Source organism: Megalopta genalis, chromosome 6 (genome assembly GCF_051020955.1).
Source record: "Megalopta genalis isolate 19385.01 chromosome 6, iyMegGena1_principal, whole genome shotgun sequence".
NCBI classification, from domain to species: domain Eukaryota; kingdom Metazoa; phylum Arthropoda; class Insecta; order Hymenoptera; family Halictidae; genus Megalopta; species Megalopta genalis.
The window spans coordinates 1,002,671-1,020,428 of record NC_135018.1 but is presented as its reverse complement, the minus strand read 5'-3'; the positions used below and the strand labels follow the sequence as shown (position 1 = coordinate 1,020,428).

The 17,758-nt window shown below is 43.6% G+C and overlaps 1 long non-coding RNA gene across 1 annotated transcript; it reads left to right on the top strand.

Annotated features, from left to right (window-relative positions):
* Positions 1 to 449: 449 nt before the first annotated feature.
* LOC117218605 (uncharacterized) lies at positions 450 to 1,702 on the top strand. The gene is made up of 2 exons (XR_004489790.2): positions 450 to 1,208; positions 1,586 to 1,702. It is a non-coding gene; the product is annotated as an uncharacterized LOC117218605 (long non-coding RNA).
* The last annotated feature ends 16,056 nt before the right edge of the window (positions 1,703 to 17,758 follow it).

Sequence of the window (17,758 nt, the reverse complement as noted above, 5' to 3'; positions counted from 1 at the left end):
TCATATAATATGAATATAATATAATATAATATAATATAATATAATATAATATAATATAATATAATATAATATAATATAATATAATATAATATAATATAATATAATATAATATGATATAATATAATATAATATAATATATATATATATATATATATGTATATAATACTGTTATTTATACACGATTATATATGTATATATACGATACATGTATACAGAAACGTCGATCATTTCGCGCAGAAAAATCTCGTAAGAAAAACTGTATTGCCACGCCGCTTTTTATAGTAATTATGAATCTAAAAGCGTCACGTTCTAATCGTCTGCATCAGGCCTGGGAAACTTGTGGCTCGCGAGTCGCATACGACTTCTTCCGCCACTGCTACGCGATCCCCGGCCATGACGATGCTATGCGTACAGCATTGACTATACTATACCATAGACTCTCTATAGCGGGCCTGTGCAACGTCGCCGCGATGGGGATCGCAGAGCAGTGGCGGAAGAAGTCGTACGCGGATGGCCCGGTCTGCATCGTCTCGTGACTTTCACGTAATTTTTACACCCGGTAATTCTTGCGTTAATAAAGCATTCGTAAAATCGACCGATTTACAGCACATTCTGTCGAGCCGCGCGACCGCGCCAAATGTATAAATAATTGATGGCGACGTAACCTTTGTTTTATTATTAAACGCGCGATGCAACGAAATTGTCGGATCGCGTGGAATAAAAAAGTGCAGCGTGCTGCTTTGGGGAAAGGAGATACGATTATGACGTGCGAATTAGGGAAAAATTATCGTAGTTTCGGATTCGAACGGGGACATCGTCGAATTGTGAAAAGAGATGCAAGAATCTGCGAACGGTGAACCATGAGAGATGTTTATTGAAACGTTAACTGCAACGCTGTCGTCCAACGATTCGATTTAATCGATTTTTTGGACAATGAAGGTTAAATTAACCAGGCTTCGCAAGCATCCTGTCAGAAAACTCAACAACAGACATCGAAAGTCCTCGGGACCAGTACATATGTATCTTGAAACAAAGCTTTGGCATTTGAACCGATAATAAAATCGTCGCCATACTCTTCAACGATCATTATACGGACCTCATAAACGTCTTGGAAGTGTTAACGTTGGCAAGTCACTCCACGTACCGCCATTGCCAAACAATTGACATTTACGCGTGGAGCATTTTTAGCCGGGAACAACGAAACACGCGTAAATATTCTTCATGCGCAATATAAGATATTAGGGTCGGCGATGACAGTTTTATAAATACTAAATGACCCAGCAACCGCTGCATCGTCAAGCTTCATTTTTTATTTATGAACGATTTAGGGGGTGAAACATCGAGCTCGTATTTCACAGAATGACACTGCGTCGCTTACGTGTTTTATCCAGAGGTGCATCGAATGCACAATTCAATTAGGACGATCTACGAATATTTTACATACTTAGTAAATTAACGTTGTAATAATATAGACACCGTTTGATGAAATTAGTGTCGCTCGAAGGGTTTGCGATTTTTTAGTATTTTTGTTTCTTTATTGATACAGCTGTTTCTTCGACTAATACAACTGTTTGATTATTTTTAGAAAGGCATTATAACACTCTTGCATCGCGATGGGAGAAGTGCAATTATGTGGAAGAGGGCCATTTTGATTAAAGAGATATTTATTAAGCTTGTTAAATAACAGATCAACTTGAAAATTCCTGAACCGCCTTTTCATTTGCAACAACCTAATATATTGTGTAATATATAATATAATAATATTAATATAATATGTAGTATGATGTAAATAATATTAATATATAATGTATAATATAATAATATTAATATAATATATAATATAATGTAATAGTATTAATATAATATATAATATAATGTAACAATATTAATAAATAATATAATGTAATAATATTAATATAATACATAATATAATGTAATAATATTAACATAATATATAATATAATGTAATAATATATAACATAATATATAATATTATTATATTGCAATTTCGGTGTTACCTTCGTCGTTTTCAATACAGTCCTATCAGTGCACTACGATTATCGAAATCACGCGGACTTCAAGTTCCCGGTTCGAACATCGAGCCTCATCCTGGGCCTGTTCGAAGATTCTCGAAAGCGTACTGGAACGTTCCGCGGCGGTTTCCCGCGCGAAGAAGCAACGTCGACGACGACGACAACGCCCCCCCTCCCCCCTAAAAGTTCGCTGAAACGTTCGAAGCAGACGGATCGAATCGATAAAGCGAATCAAGATCCTGTTGGCGGATAAAGCGGTAAATACGGTGTACATCCGCGGCACGTTCGAGCAGGCCGGAAAGGATCGCGTTGAATCCCGGTGGCGTGACGGGCTGCCTACTCGCGGCTGGGTTTGCATTGATCAAAGCGGCAATTACTGTCATCGTAATATTACTCGGGACGTTACTCGCGGCGAGGGTAGAGCCGGGAGAGCGAGCAGGGAGAACCGGGGCTGCGGATCGCCACCGCCGCAGAGCACCACCTCTCGCATCAGCCGTTTAAACGTTACGGCTCGTAGAAGCCGCCGCCGCCGCCGCCGCGCGCTGGTACAGGACCGAGTAATGATTTCCCGGAATCTCGTTTGATGTGGCAGCCCGTTATTAGTTTTCTATGGAAGCGGCCGGCAATTTTTCACGTTGCTCGCTTTTTGACACCGGCCGCTGCGATTCGTCGTTTTTCGGTCTTACGCCGCGGCCCGCGGCACGCCGACGACAGTTTACCTCCTCTCTTGTTCGACAACGACAACATTTGCTCGCCTATCTGCCATTCGAGCCCTTCGGCTGTGTGACCCGTCCCAACGAAAAACCGTCAGCGTTCCGGCGCGCACCGATATTCGTCTGACAGCCGCCCAGGATGGCCGGAGAGATCGCTTTTCGTTCATTTTTTTTGTTTGTTTGTTCTTTTTATAGCCATCGTATCGCGGGAAATCACAGGGAACATTGAAACAGATATTTGATCGGTTGCTACGCGACCGACAACAATATGTCCACTGTTGCTGGCACCCCGCGGACGATGGCCACCTTCGGCGTTGCGCCCCAGGCCCCTCCATCGGGTCCACGGAAATGTTTTATTACGAAAACGAAATCGACTTTTCGACGTCTTCCGCGACGAATAGACGAATCTTGAAACGATAGAACGCGAATTCATTTGAAACGGATCGACGAATTTGAAGAAGCGAATTTTTATTTTAGAACGAACATTTAACCTTTTGAGCTCTTGAATACTCCTGGCCGAAACGGTTCGTAGGGACGGAGCGCGGCTATCGCTGACCATCGCTGGGGGCGGAATACTTTTTTGCCACACCGAAGTGACTATTCAAGGAGCAAACAGTAATTAATTGTAGTGATTCTTTTGCAGAAGGTTAAATAATTAATCTTCTGATTCAATGTCCGATGATAGCGATTCGCTATATTCTATTTCACTGTCGTCCCTTGTGAAATATTCCTCAAGATTTGACATTTTGTAGGGTGTCACGAATAAAACAAAATAATCGAACAAGTTATATTCCGCACTATCGTTGTTGACGCGAGCGAGACCGCGAGGTTCTTACATTCGCAAGACGATACTGCTGACCGAGTCGTTTCGAGTGCTTCGAGTCGCGAAAAGGTGACAGTGCAGGTAATTATTTTGAAATCTAATTGGTTAGAGAGTGGGACATAAAATGGGATTTCCGTTTCGGAAATTCCCGGGGATTTTTATGAACCTAATATTGCCCAATCGCTACCCAAGGAAGGCAAATTACTGACGAGTGCCCCTGTATTAATTTTACACGAAAATAGCTGCGTATCGATTGAAAAAATCGACAAACGCATATATGCGTTCATAGAGCTCTAAGGGTTAAAAACGCGATCGTCTTTTTCAAACTGCGCTGAATCGCTTGATTTATCTTTTAAACGATAGAGGAACTAGTCTGCTAGATCAAAATGCTTTCTTTTAATTTTGCTGTTGCTTGAGAAGTTGTCAAAAAATAAAGAAACTAACGCGCTTAAATTTTTCTTTTTATCAGAGTCTGGAACGAAAATGTTAAGCACCCGATTCGCGGATCTCGGTAACTTAGACGCGTGCTAAAACTTTCATCGTTCGAGGGCCTCATCACCGTGATAAAAGCCGCGACGCCTCGACGAAACGAATGCGGCTGATTTGTTCGGCGATCGAGAGGACACAGTTCGACGGGGATTCGACGTAGCGAGACGGTAGCGATTGCGAGCGACACGAAGGCTGTTGACACGGGGTGTAATAAATTCGGGCGCGTTTTCGGGAAAGGACAAGGGTAAATTCGTAGCCGGTCAATAAACGTCAGAAAGCGAAGGAAGCCTGGTGAGTTATAGAAGCTTAGTTACGGTGCGGTTTCGTGAAATTCTTCGTGGGGTAAGGCTGAAAGCTGTGTCTAATAATGGTATAGTCGCTCGGGGGTCACACACGTAAAAACAGGGCGAAGATTTATGGCGCACCACGCTTCGCTCAGCGTGATACCGGGATAGAGACTCCGCCGAGAGAGTTCTTCTGGAAAAGGAACGGCGGGTCAGCCTTAGGTACCCCGGAGCATAAAGGGAATAGCGCTGCGAAACAAGCGCAATGCGTCTTTCCGAGATCGTGCCGCGTCGAGGAACACCGAAAGATACGAATTGATTTCGGTCGATCTGTTGTCACCGTGCCGTTTTTCATTCCCGGCCTTCGAGCGCGTTCGGTGGCCAACGGAACAAGATCCCGAGTCACGATTTCGAAGGATCCACGGTTTTCCCTTAGGGCTCACGAAAAATCAATCGATCTCTACGCCCCTGGGTCCTACGAACTACACGCTCCCCCCATGAAATTAGCGTACTCATGTAGAGATACATGTATACAGTGGCCTGGAAAAGTGTTCGTACACCCTTTAAAATGCAATAAATTTTTCAATACTGATGACTTGAATTTTTTATATGATAGAGGGACTCCAGTCTACTAGACATAACTGGAACGCTTTCTTTTAATTTTTGTTGGGGGCTCCGATGGAAAAGGTAAGGAGGGAGTTTTTCGGCATCAAGTAATAGCGAAATTAAAATATTATTAAATATATAATATATATTAAGAATAGAATATTAAGAATTATATATAAGAATATAATATTAATATAATATAAGAATATTAAGAATATATATATATATATATATATATATATATATATATATATTAATATTCTATTTTATTCTCTATTATTAAATATAAATATAAATATTAATATTCTAGTCGTTGTCTAGTAGATTAGTCCCTCTATAATCTAAAAATAATACTAGTCCTTTGGTCCAGTTCTAATATAAAGTTATCGCGCTTTAAAAGCTGTTCGAATATCAATAATTTTTATTTATTACCTTGTGGAGTTAAATTCATTGTTTTCATATTATTTTATCCTTGCATGCGATAACTATGAAATGCACGTCGTAGGATGGCAAACGAGACGGTAGTGGGACAAAAAAGAATGTAGCATCGTCAATTTCTACGTTTAAAACCTAAAATCTGGTCTTCAATAGGGATGGTAGAGAGCATCATTGTTATCTATATTTTCACGACAGAATGTTCGCAGCGGTGAAAGACGAAGATAAAAAACGAACTGTCGTCGGTGGTCCACGAGAGGAATTTCTGGGAAAAGGGCGCGTTACGGTGGACGACCGATAGATCTATAGGAGCCAGGAGGCCGGAAGGTCGTACACTTGCCTCCAACCGCGGATTTCCCGAAAAAACCTTGTAGCAACAGTGTGTTCCGTTTAGCCGGGAGGAAGCGAGTTCATGAAAGTGAATATCGGAGCTCGGGGGTCGCAGTTTCGCGCGACCTTTCGCAGGATGTCCCGTGGCTTAGGCCGGATACCTGGTCGAGGAAGTCACGGAAATATGTGGGAGGTCTTTATTCACCACTGGTGCTGGAAGAAAAAAGGAACGCCGGAGAAACGAGTCCGTGTGTATTCAGATTGTAGAGGGTGCAAAGCGTGCCACCCTTGGCTTTTCGAGGCTGCGTCTCGAAACATTCGTTCTACCCGGAAAGCTCCAAGGCGGAGGGGGGTAAACAAAGAGAACGGCTGCGACAAAAAAAGGCCATAATGGCGTAGCTATTTGCTGAAAAGAAGAATGGACAATACAGAAAAGAATCTCGGTACCGAATAATATTCGAACATTTGTACAAATGAACGCAAATATTCGATTCTGATAATTATACAATATTTACCCCTTGCACTGTCTAAGGTGTCTAAGGTGCCAGAGTAGTAATTCTTCAAATTGAAATTTTACTGACAAGGTTTAATAAGTGAAACTTTTTAAGATGTTAGGTTGGCTAGTGTGCCATGAAATAAGAAGAATTTTGCAAAGATTGCAGCTAGTTGGAATGATGTGAAAATTAAAGATGAATGTTACTTCAAATGTTCGATGTCTTTTATCATTTCGACCAATTGTAATTCTTGCAAAATTGTTTTTATTCACTGTCTGGAAAACTAGTTATTTTAAGTACCAAGTTATTTCGTCTTTAAAAGGTGTCAACATATTTCTGCAGCGACTGTACGTCACGTAGAATCGATAAGACCCTCGATTATAGAGTTAATATTACAACGTTTATCACTTATCTTTAGATTCCTGGATTTCTATTATTTTACTTTATTACGTCATATCTTAGCCACATCATCTGCTTCATCACTTCACTTTATCTCGTTTACACTCCGCTCGATTCTATTTTTGTCTATTGTATAACAAAGAGTCCATCCGACTGCACGAATAACTACTATTATTATTATTATTGTTATTAATATTGCAATATTATTTATATATATACTATATACTTATATACTATATAATACTATTATATATATATATACTATATACTATATAATACTATTACATATAATATTATATATAATATATAATACTAAATTTATAAATTAACAGCGGATCAGTTACAAGCGTCAGAGTGTCCGACGGTGTGTATCACCAAAATATATGGGGATTAAAAGGTGGAAGCAGACTTTCCGGCCCACCCAATAGACGTGTAGTCGTGGAAGATAAATAGATAAATAGATAAGTGAGAAAAGAGAGAGAAGGACGATTGGGAGCTAGGGAAAGAGATGGCGGGGCAAGGGAAGAGAGAGAAAGAAGGAGTCCCCCATCTATTTTCGCCTCCCTGTTCCAAGCAGAAACAGGATGATTTATGCGAAGCGAGTGCCGCGTCTCCACGCTGCGGGAGAATTCTCGCTTTCAGCTCTGCACCCAGCCGTGTCGTCAGGGTGGCAAAGTGTGGCATTGCCTTCACTCTCTCGGTCTTCTCAACATCGCCGTGAGCACTGCGATGCATCTTTCTTGGATGACGTGCAACTACCGACCTTCGTTCTTCTTCTTCCACCGCTCGCCTCTTTCTTTCTCTTTTTCCGTCCCTTCCTTACCGGCTTCTCTTACCCTCTCTCTCTCTCTCTCTCTCTCTCTCTCTCTCTCTCTCTCTCTCTCTCCCTCTTTCTCTCTCTCTTTCTCTCTCTCTGTCTTCTGTACAAGCGTGCGCGCGAGCACTCGAGTACGCACGAATGTTTATTCAGGAAAGAGGCTAATCATAGCAACGTCAAACGCTCCGAGTTATGCGTGCTCTAAATGAACGACTCGTACCGGGCAGATACGTTAGAAAATTCGGCTCGAGCGAGGCATACATATTTCGGTGACGTACGCTGAAAGGTTATTTTAGCTCTGTTTCATTCCTTAAAAGCTTCACGGCAACTCGGCCGACAGTTTTAGATGTTTATCGTTCACCGTAGCTCCCATCCCGCCGCGAACGTCTCCCTTGGAAATCTCGCCTCCGTTTGTCCCCGGCTATTATAATGTCAATTTGTAGGAGTCAGCTTTCACGTCTTGTGAGGCTGAGAGAGTCACGTATTTCCTAGATCCTCTTGCTCCCTAACCGCAGCCGTCCGCTCTATTAATATTAACAACCGAACAACGATGCTTTTCACCGCCGGAACACTTTTACACGGCCGCCCACCGACGTGGTCGAGTTGCGATTTAATTTACAATTATTCATTAGCACTGATCTCCCTCTCTACTTTCCCTCGCGGTCGTTGAAATTATTCGACGGACGTCTTGTCATCTTTACAAAACAATGCGATCAAATTTGCGGAAGGTGCGAATTAATACAGCCTTTTCATGGATATAAAGCGAGACGTTGCCTTTGCAGCTCGATTGTGCTAGCGTTAAATATACAGGGTGTCCCAAAAATGTCTCGTAATCCGGCAATGGAGGGTTCCTGAGATTATTTGAAGCAGCTTCTTCCTTTACAAAAATGTTCTCCGAGGCACCGTTAATGAGTTATCAACGAAAAACAGTGACCAATAAGAATCGAGTACGGCTGACGCGAGGCGGCCCAGCCAACCAGCGCGCGAAGCCCAGTTCCGCTCATTGGCTCGGTCGTCTCGCGCCAGCCGAGCTCGCCTCTCATTGGTCACTGTTTTTCGTTAATAACTCGTTAACGGTGCCTCGGAGAAAATTTTTGTAAAGAAAAAAGTTGCTTCAAACGACCCGAGGAACCCGCCACTTTCGGATTGCGATACATTTTTGGGACACCCTGTATAAGAAAGCCGTTGTAATGTCAGGACATTTGAACGCGCGAGGGAACGGACAACCATGACGAAATACAAAGGTTACTCGCGAATGCTGGCTAAACGGACTCGCGGATGATCTTTAACTTATAAATATCCAGTAAGAAAATAATGAATAATTTTATTACTTTGCTATGTACACGTCGCAGTCGAGTATCTTAGGAAAGCAGTCAGCTCGCAGAACCGGACAGCAGAGACGATTCAGCGACGAAGAGCTGTTGGTCGACATAGCCTTTGAAGCGGCTAGGTCAAAATAAACCCGGTGACCGGCTTCCGAAGGCCAGAAAAGGTTCCGAAACGATCCCCGCCGTATTCGTACCGGTTCAGCGTGCAATCAGGATAATGGATTGGTCGTTACCAGACGACACAGCCGAATCAAAGTAACATATGTCCCGGTTACTTCAGCGGCAAGGAATACTGGCGCGGATATTGCCAAAGAAAGGCGTTTTAAATTACCTTCGATGAGTAGTGCGGCAACAAAGCCACGTGTTTTGCTTCTTCACTCGGGTTCCATTTATCTCCGCCGGCACAATACGGCCCGGATTTGACACATCTATCAGCGTACAATGCTCGGCCCGGCCCGCCCCGTTCTTTGCTTTCCGCCCCTTCTTCTTTTCCTGCTCTTCTTTCTTCTCTTCCGTCCCGCCGCGCCGGGTAGCTCTCTGCTCGGCGTGCCCGGCCTGACAGAACGCGCAAGCAAGCGAGCAACCTTCCGACGGGAAACGCAACGTGTTCCCTCGACGGCGCGCGCGAAGCCGGGGACAAGCGCGGGGCACGCCCGATATTCCAGCGAACTTCTCCGACTGTAATTGCCGTTTTTGTACGTCACCTACCTATTTACGGATAATCTAGATTTACTGGAATTACGGTCGCGTAAGGAGAAGTTCGCCGGCGGTCTTGTTGACTCGTCGCGGCCGCTCCAACGTTTATCCAACATCTGACGATGTCCCCTCCCTCCACCCGTTGAAACCGTGCTGTTTCCAGTTCAAAATAAGGTCATCGTTTATACGATTACCCAGAGCTGTTTTTGCGCCTCATAATGCGTTCGCTGCGCGTCCGAGGTAAATTCGCTCGATGCTAATCTGCGGAGTGGACGACGCTGCGGAACGAGCCCGGGTGGAACTTCATTAGTATGGGCACACTTTCGCGGAACAAATAAGATTCTTGCAGTTATATTTGCCGCATTTCGCAGATTTTTCTTGACATACCGTGTACGAATGCACGGTTTGTCCTTGTACTGTATGCGTGGCTTGTAGAAGATCAATTTTTAAGTCTGCAATTTCTAACGTTTCATCGACCGGTGGCTTGTTCGTAGCATCTTCAATGATTCCGCTATACTAAGAGGAATATTATATATTTTTATTGACATGGTAATTCTAAACGAAATTATTTGTGTCCCTGGGGTGACATATTGCTACATGATATTGTTATACCTACTTTTTTAAGTCCTTAGCTGTGCTCAGATGTCTTGCCAGCTTTTCGTTGAAAGTAATAATGATAATAATAAACAGTCGAATTTTTTTATCTAATTTTAATCCGTTGAAAGTAGTATGTAAATAATTGTATGATATTATTATCTACTACTACTAATATATGTATAATAATATGTTATACAAATTGTATAATAATATATATATTGTATAATAAATTTTATATAATATATATAAAAATATATATAATTGTATATGATATAAAAATATTATATTGTATATATATAAAAATATATATAATTACTGTACATACATAGTATGCATAGTAATATTTCCACAGTTTTCAATTTTACCTCCCTTTTATGTATTATTATATAGTATATATATATAATTATATACTACTTTTAATTTATTAAAATTATATAATTATAAACAATTCAGCAAGTAGTATAGTAATATTTCCACAGTTTTCAATTTTACCTCCCTTTTATCACAAATCCATAAAATCTGGAACGCATGGTAACAGTTTTACACAACGACATAACATAATTCTTAGAGCCGAATATTTGTCCCTTTTCAGCTATTAATTTAAATCATCGAAACAATTGTTCTCCCAAAAGATAAGATAATTTCACACAAATGGTAGGACGGAAGAATAAAACGAAATCTAAGAACGCGCGTTAGTTAACAAATTATTACCAATACACGCGCGTTTCCAGCTTTCCTGGAACATCGCGTACGTGGAATCTGCATCGGGGAGCTGCTGAAAAATACATATCCGATTTGTCACGGGTACAATATGCGATGGGGTACCGGGATCTAACGAAAAGCTGAGCACCGTGACGACGAAAAAGATTGCTGTTATCGGAGAAGTACACGGGAATGTGAAATAAGGAATAAGAGTGGAGGGAACGATGCCCGTAAATTAACGATTGTGGAGGCTACCCTGGGTCAAAGCAAGCCGCTAAGCCGTAGAATCGTCATTATCGCTCTCACGAGTGGTGACGCTGATAGATGCCACCTCTAAATGATGATGGATGGCTCGTATAACTGTCGTAACACATGGCTACCCGATGAGCTTCGTATCTTGATTTAGAGTCTGTCCCTTCGCCATTTCGCAATTCTATGCGCACTGGGGAATGTCAATCGTATTATCGCAGCGTCTTTCTTAAACGCTGTTCGCGGGACACGGCGAACGACGCCTCAGAAATTCCGTCGCGACTACACGCTGACGCGATAATTATTAATCGTCGGCCGAACAAAATCGTTCGGCGCTAATGGAAAAAAGCATCGACAAATAAATTGAGACGGGAAACAAAGTTATCGTACTGTACAAGGTGTCCTAAAAATGTCTCGTAATCCGGAAACGGGGGGTTCCCGAGGTTATTTGAAGTAACTTTCGCCTTTACAAAAATGTTCTCCGAGGCACGGTTAACGAGTTATCAACGTGAAACACTGACCAATGAGAGGAGAGCTCGGCTGGCGCGAGGCGGTCCAGCCAACTAGCGCACGAACCGCTGATTGGCTCGGCCGTTTCGCGCGAGACGATCTCGCCTCTCATTGGTCACCGTTTTTCGTTGATAACTCGTAAACGAAGCCGCGGATTGCATTTTCGCAAAGGAAAAAGTTGTTTCAAATAACCGGAAGAATCTTCTTTTCTGATCGAGACATTTTTGGGATGCCCTGTACGAGCTGGCAGTCGCGCGAATTAAAATTAAGACGATCGATCGAATGCCGCGCCATCGAAATAATATTCGGAGGTCGTCGCCTGATCGTTCCTGTCGATCTCGCGGGCTAATTCGATTGCTATTCGCGAGGACGCGGAGCCGCCGGAAAATTTACTAAATAATAATCGCGCGCGCGCGCGATGATTTCGGAGGTACGCGTGGCCGGGGGGCGAGTTCTCGTCGCAGTTTTAGCCACGTAATTAGCTCGAACCTCGTTTGCCCCGTAATTCGTACGATCCGCGGGGGGGCTCCGCGTTTTATCCGCGAAGTGTCAATCGCGCGGGTATTTATTCGCGTCTTATCGATGCGGCGCAAACATCCGTCTTCGCGTTATTTTTGCGCCGCGCCGCGACTCGTATCGATCGCGGGCCCGTACAGATTAATCGTGGAACGCGTGCGATATTCGTCATCGAGTGGAAACAATTCGCGCGGAACACGGAATTCGCAACAGACCGAGGAGACGAACGCGTTGCGCACGCTCGATCCATCTTGCGCGTGTTTTCGACGGCCCGGTGCCGCCGCCGCTCTCCTCGTTTCTTAACGTTTTACGCAAACAGCCGTTAAGATGATTAATTCGCCCGTTATGTAATACCGTTCGCGATAATTGATGCAATAACGCACGCGTAACGTTAATGCAAGCATTATCGGCCCGTGCTTTATTGCCGCGCGTTGCAACGGACCGCGTCCAGGGAGGATATCTTGAACGGCCAAGAAAACGAACGATAAAAACGGAACACCACATTGTGGCGACGCGTCTGCTCTCGTCGGTCGACGACTCGTGTATCGAATGAACGCGATTCCGTCGGTAACGGCGTGGAAGAACCAGGGGGGGGGGAGGCAGAAAAAAGAGACGATAGCTCGTTTTTTTAATTCCATCCGGCGATCGTTTCGACTTTTTTCGATAATAGAGCACGATACTATATAATGTATACAGAATTATGCGGACGGTGAGTTATTTGGGGTTCGCGCCATTAACCGTAATGCATTATATTAGAATGATACGGTGTTGCATATCTATAAACGATACGCAGGCCGGATGCAATTTCGAAAATGTCCGCTATTACGTGCCCCGTATCTGCTACTCGAAAAGACCCATAGATTATGGCCGGGGCACTTTCGAGAATTTTAAATGAAGGTGAAAATGCGAAAGCGGGTACGGTTACGCCGGTACCCGCGTGGCCTGTAATAAACGAGAGTTTTTTAGTCGAACGGCGTTGAAGGATCGACCTGATCCACGTATCGCGTGCAGATGGTCCCCTTCCATGTTCCTTTTCGTTCACCGTGGCACGGCCACGGGACATCGTTTATCACTCTGATGCATAAGCCTCCATGATGCCTGACAGCCGAGCGGCGACGAGATGACCGTGCCAGACCTCGAACATTTCCTTCTCGCGTCGCGGAATTAACGTCTCGTCATTAGCAGCTTGTCTCGAACAATCGGAATCCCGAGGAAAATTTTGGCGCACCTGGCCGTCAGAACCCGTCGAATTTCGGGCCGTCGACGGAGCGCGCCGCGACGATCGGTCAAACGAATTTTCGTACTGTCCTACTGCGTCATCCGTGTTCGAACAATGGCGCGACTTTTCTTATTTTTTTTTATGCCCGAATGAAACATCGTGTTCGAGGAAAGACTGTGATACAAGATGGTAGAACTTTTAATTGAAGCTTTTAGGTAGTCGAACACGAATTTCGAACCGAGAAGAAACGACGAAGTTGTGCTATTAACGCATTAATATTGACGCTTTGGCTCCCATCGCTTTGGTGCCATCCGTATGTGTACTATTTATTGTAATGTAATTTGTTATAACGTAGATATTTATTTAGCACAACGTAGGAACGTTGAGAAAGCGACAGATGTGCAACTTAATTTTTTTCAATTCTCCTTCGATTAACCGGTTAGCTGTTGCTGATGATACAAATAATTCTGCTTTTCTCCTTTATAAAATATACAGGGTGTCCCAAAAATGTCTTGCAATCCGAAAGTGGCGGGTTCCTCGAGTCATTTGAAGCAACTTTTTCCTTTACAAAAATGTTCTCCGAGGCACCGTTAACGAGTTATTAACGAAAAACAGTGACCAATAAGAATCGAGTACGGCTGACGCGAGGCGGTCCAGCCAACCAGCGCACAAAGCCCAGTTCTGCTCATTGGCTCGGTCGCCTCGCGCCAGCCGAGCTCGCCTCTCATTGGTCACTGTTCTTCGTTGATAACTCGTAAACGAAGCCGCGGATTGCATTTTTGTAAAGGAAGAAGTTGCTTTAAATGATCTCAGGAACCCTCCGTTGCCGGATTACGAGACATTTTTGAGACACCCTGTATATTGCGACGAAAATGAATTTTCAAAATTGATGAAAAATTAGTGTCACCCACACGTAGATCGATGCGGCGCTGTGTGTGAACGCGTTAAACATCTAACAAACAATTCGAGGGGAAACCGTTCGAAATAATCTTATCGAAATAACGCAGAAGCTCGCGACCCAAGGAACAACGCGGGAACGCATGAAAATTGTTGCCCGTTGTTGCGCGCCCAACCGGTGGTAATAGAACGGTATCGTTTTTTCAACGGCTGTTCCCCAATTACGACTATAGAGAGGGTGGAACCCCGGCCGGGCTGGCGAAAGAAAGGCGAAGATCAAAAAGGTACCACTAATCACGTTCGACATCCGTCAATCATTGAAATTCAGCGATCCCTCACGGGTTTCCGCAAATCTAACCGCGGGAGTAGTTAGTCGGCGCGGAGAAGAGAACGACACTGATCGATAGGTTCCTAACGGACGGTTGAGGGGTTGTCGAAGCCTTGACCCTGCTCCGTCGGCAGCTTTAATGCTCGCGGTCAGCAGGAGCCGACGCTCTCTCTCTGCTCGTCCAGATCGGGGCTCAGCTGTCTGTTCAGATAGGAATCTGGTCGGGGCTTAATGACGGCTCGTGACGGACGGGTATCGAAGCCGGCAGCACCGGACAGAAGACGAAGGGGTGGAGGAACGCGGGAGTCTGGCGTGTCACATCAACGGCGCCGCGAGATCTACGGCCTCAGTTTTACCAAACGGATTGGATTCTTTTCGTTTTGGTACCCTCTCCCGCCCCTACCGCGCCGCCCCACTCCCAGCTGGCCCGTCGACGCTGAGGACGCGCCGCACGCACGCACTCGCACACAACCCCCTTTTCCGTTTCTCGGTTCCGCTTGCCCACCTCGACTTCGTCTTCCGACGATCGACAAAAACTATCGATGTTAAAAATGTCGATTGTAAAACGCATCTGTAATCGATATTCTCCAGAAAGCGTCGGGAAAATCAATGTTTCTGTTGGAAGAACATTTGGTACGTTTTTCGTTCTTTTTATTTTATTATTTTATTTCTTTTCTTTTTATACATTTTCTTTGTACTGGAAAACATTAATAATCGCGTGCATTCTACCATAGAGCATGGACTGTGTTCAGTGAAGAAAGGTAGAGAGTTTTTTGGACGCCCTGTATACAATAATGTCTCCCTTACTGACGCTCAGATTGTCCACGAAAATTTGGGAAGAGGAGATACGATTATTCGAGCCTCGCGGCTCGTTTTTATAATTGTGAACAATTTATAACTATGAAAATAAACCGCAAGGCTCGAATAATCGTATCTCCTCACCCTAAATTGTCCATTTTTGTGGACAAACTGAGCGTCGATTAGAGAGACATTACTGTATAACTCGACTCGTGCGAAAAGATATTTAGGAAACCTAGCACGTTGTTAGATGCTATTCCACGAATAATTTTTCTCGCTAAATATCATTTCTCACAAATCGCGTGGCTAAAGAATTCAGATTCTATTGGGTTGGCAACTAAGTAATTGCCGATTTCGGTTATATAGATGTCTCTCACTCCCATTTTTATGATATCCGTAAATGTTATATTATACAATTATTATTATTATTATTATTATGTTATTTTTTATTATCCGTGAATGTTAGCAACTGGACAAATTGAATGCAGCGGTCAAGGAAAAGCGACCAGAATTGGTCGATCGTAAAGGTGTCATTTTCCAGCAGGACAATGCTAGGCCGCACACGTCTTTGTCCACTCGGCAAAAATTCATGGATATTGGTTGGGAATTGATGTTACACCCACCGTATAGCCCTGATCTCGCACCATCGGATTACCACTTATTTCGATCCCTGGACAACTCCCTTCGTGGTAAAACTTTTAACGACGACGACGCTGTAAAATCTCACTTAATTCAGTTTTTGGCCGAAAAGGATCAGACTTTCTACGAGCGTGGAATTTTCAAGTTGTCGGAGAGACGGCAAAAGGTTATCGAACAAAATGGAAAATACATTACAGATTAAACTTCGTTCCAAGTAAAAAAAATTTTTTATTTCATCGAACAAATCGGCAATTACTTAGTTGCCAACCCAATATTACGTTCGACTTATTCGAATAATTCGTTCGAGAAATAAGCGAATGTCCCGTAATGAACGCGAACGGTATCTTCGGTAATTTTATCAAGCACTGAGCAGCCGAAGCATTCCAGGCTACGTCACAGTTCAATTTAATTACTCGTGAAGTGCTGCGCTCTGATAGGGGTTGCACCGCGGTGCAAGGGTACGCGTGTACGGGTGCATAGAGGTATAATGAAACCATTAGGCGCCAGCATCACGTAGGCGCATAACCCGCGTGTTTCTCCTCTCTGTTAACAACAAAAGGCCGATACATTTACCGTGGGAGACCGTTGCTAGGTTGCGCCGCAGTCTTGAAACGTTGGCCGCGACGAGACAAAGCGGAAACGACGTGGCAAAGAAAACCACCGTCCCCGTTCTATACGTCTCTCTATTACGTATAAATTAAGGAAACAAGAAGCGGCCGTAAGTGGCGGCCTTAAATAGTGAATAGAAAATTCCAGTAGCCGGGGCCGGGGGGCAGGGTAGATCAAAGGGCGCCGACCAACGCGGACGCGTTCGGTGCAGTTCTCCTCCGGCCGCTTCTTCTGGGATAGGCTGCGGGGGGATGGTATAATAGATTGCCTCTTTCCGACTTTTATTGTAGCTGAAAAAGCTTGTCAGATTCAACGCGCGGGGACCCCGCACCCTCGGTTACGCGCCGCAAGAATAAGCGTCCGAGGTGAAGAAGTCGAGGAGGCGAGCCTCTAAGTCATACCGTATTAGAAATGGGCGGAAATTCTGAACGGTTTACATGAATTTTTCTCGAACGGAGACCTGTCGACGACCGACTCGAAAAAAAAAACATTCAGCCGCTGCCACCGGGGGGGTGATGGATGATTTGCAACCAGGGAAATAAAATGGCGCGCGCGCCCGGGCTGCGATCTAGTTTCAATATACATATCGAGGCATAAACACCGGTTTTTGAGTGGCCCGTCGAATTTTTCACGTTGATATCGGCGCGCATTAAACGATCCGCCCGGTGACGAATTCGATTTTTATAAATCGCTTTCCGCTAATATTTATTGCTGTGTTGCGCATCGCCTAGATACCGCGTGCAACATAAATCACGGTATCAAGGATATAATTTATGTATCTCTTTCCGTACAAAATGCAGTTTCGTGATTTTTAATCGACTCGTAATTCGTATCTAGATCGAGTATACCGTAACGATTGTGATCGACATGATTAGACGAAACACCGAAGCGCGAACATGTTAGGAAAATCGAGGAATATTCTTCTCGTCGCTTTAGTACGATTCTTGGATAGTATAATATGTAAATAAAATAATAAATGTTATTATTAAATATATAAGATTAATAAATACATTTTTCCAATGTCTTCACAGTTTATACGATATATTTTCCCTGAACATTTTCATCGCAAACGCATAAAATACCGCGGTCTAATAACAAACAACGAATAATTTCACATCCGCCGCATATTTAAATGTTTTAAAACCGCATAAATTACTTCCAATTGTTAGAAACAAGAATTATTATTATATTACACGTCCTCGTGCCATTTTTTCCTATCAAAAAATTCTTGTCATTACAATCGTAAA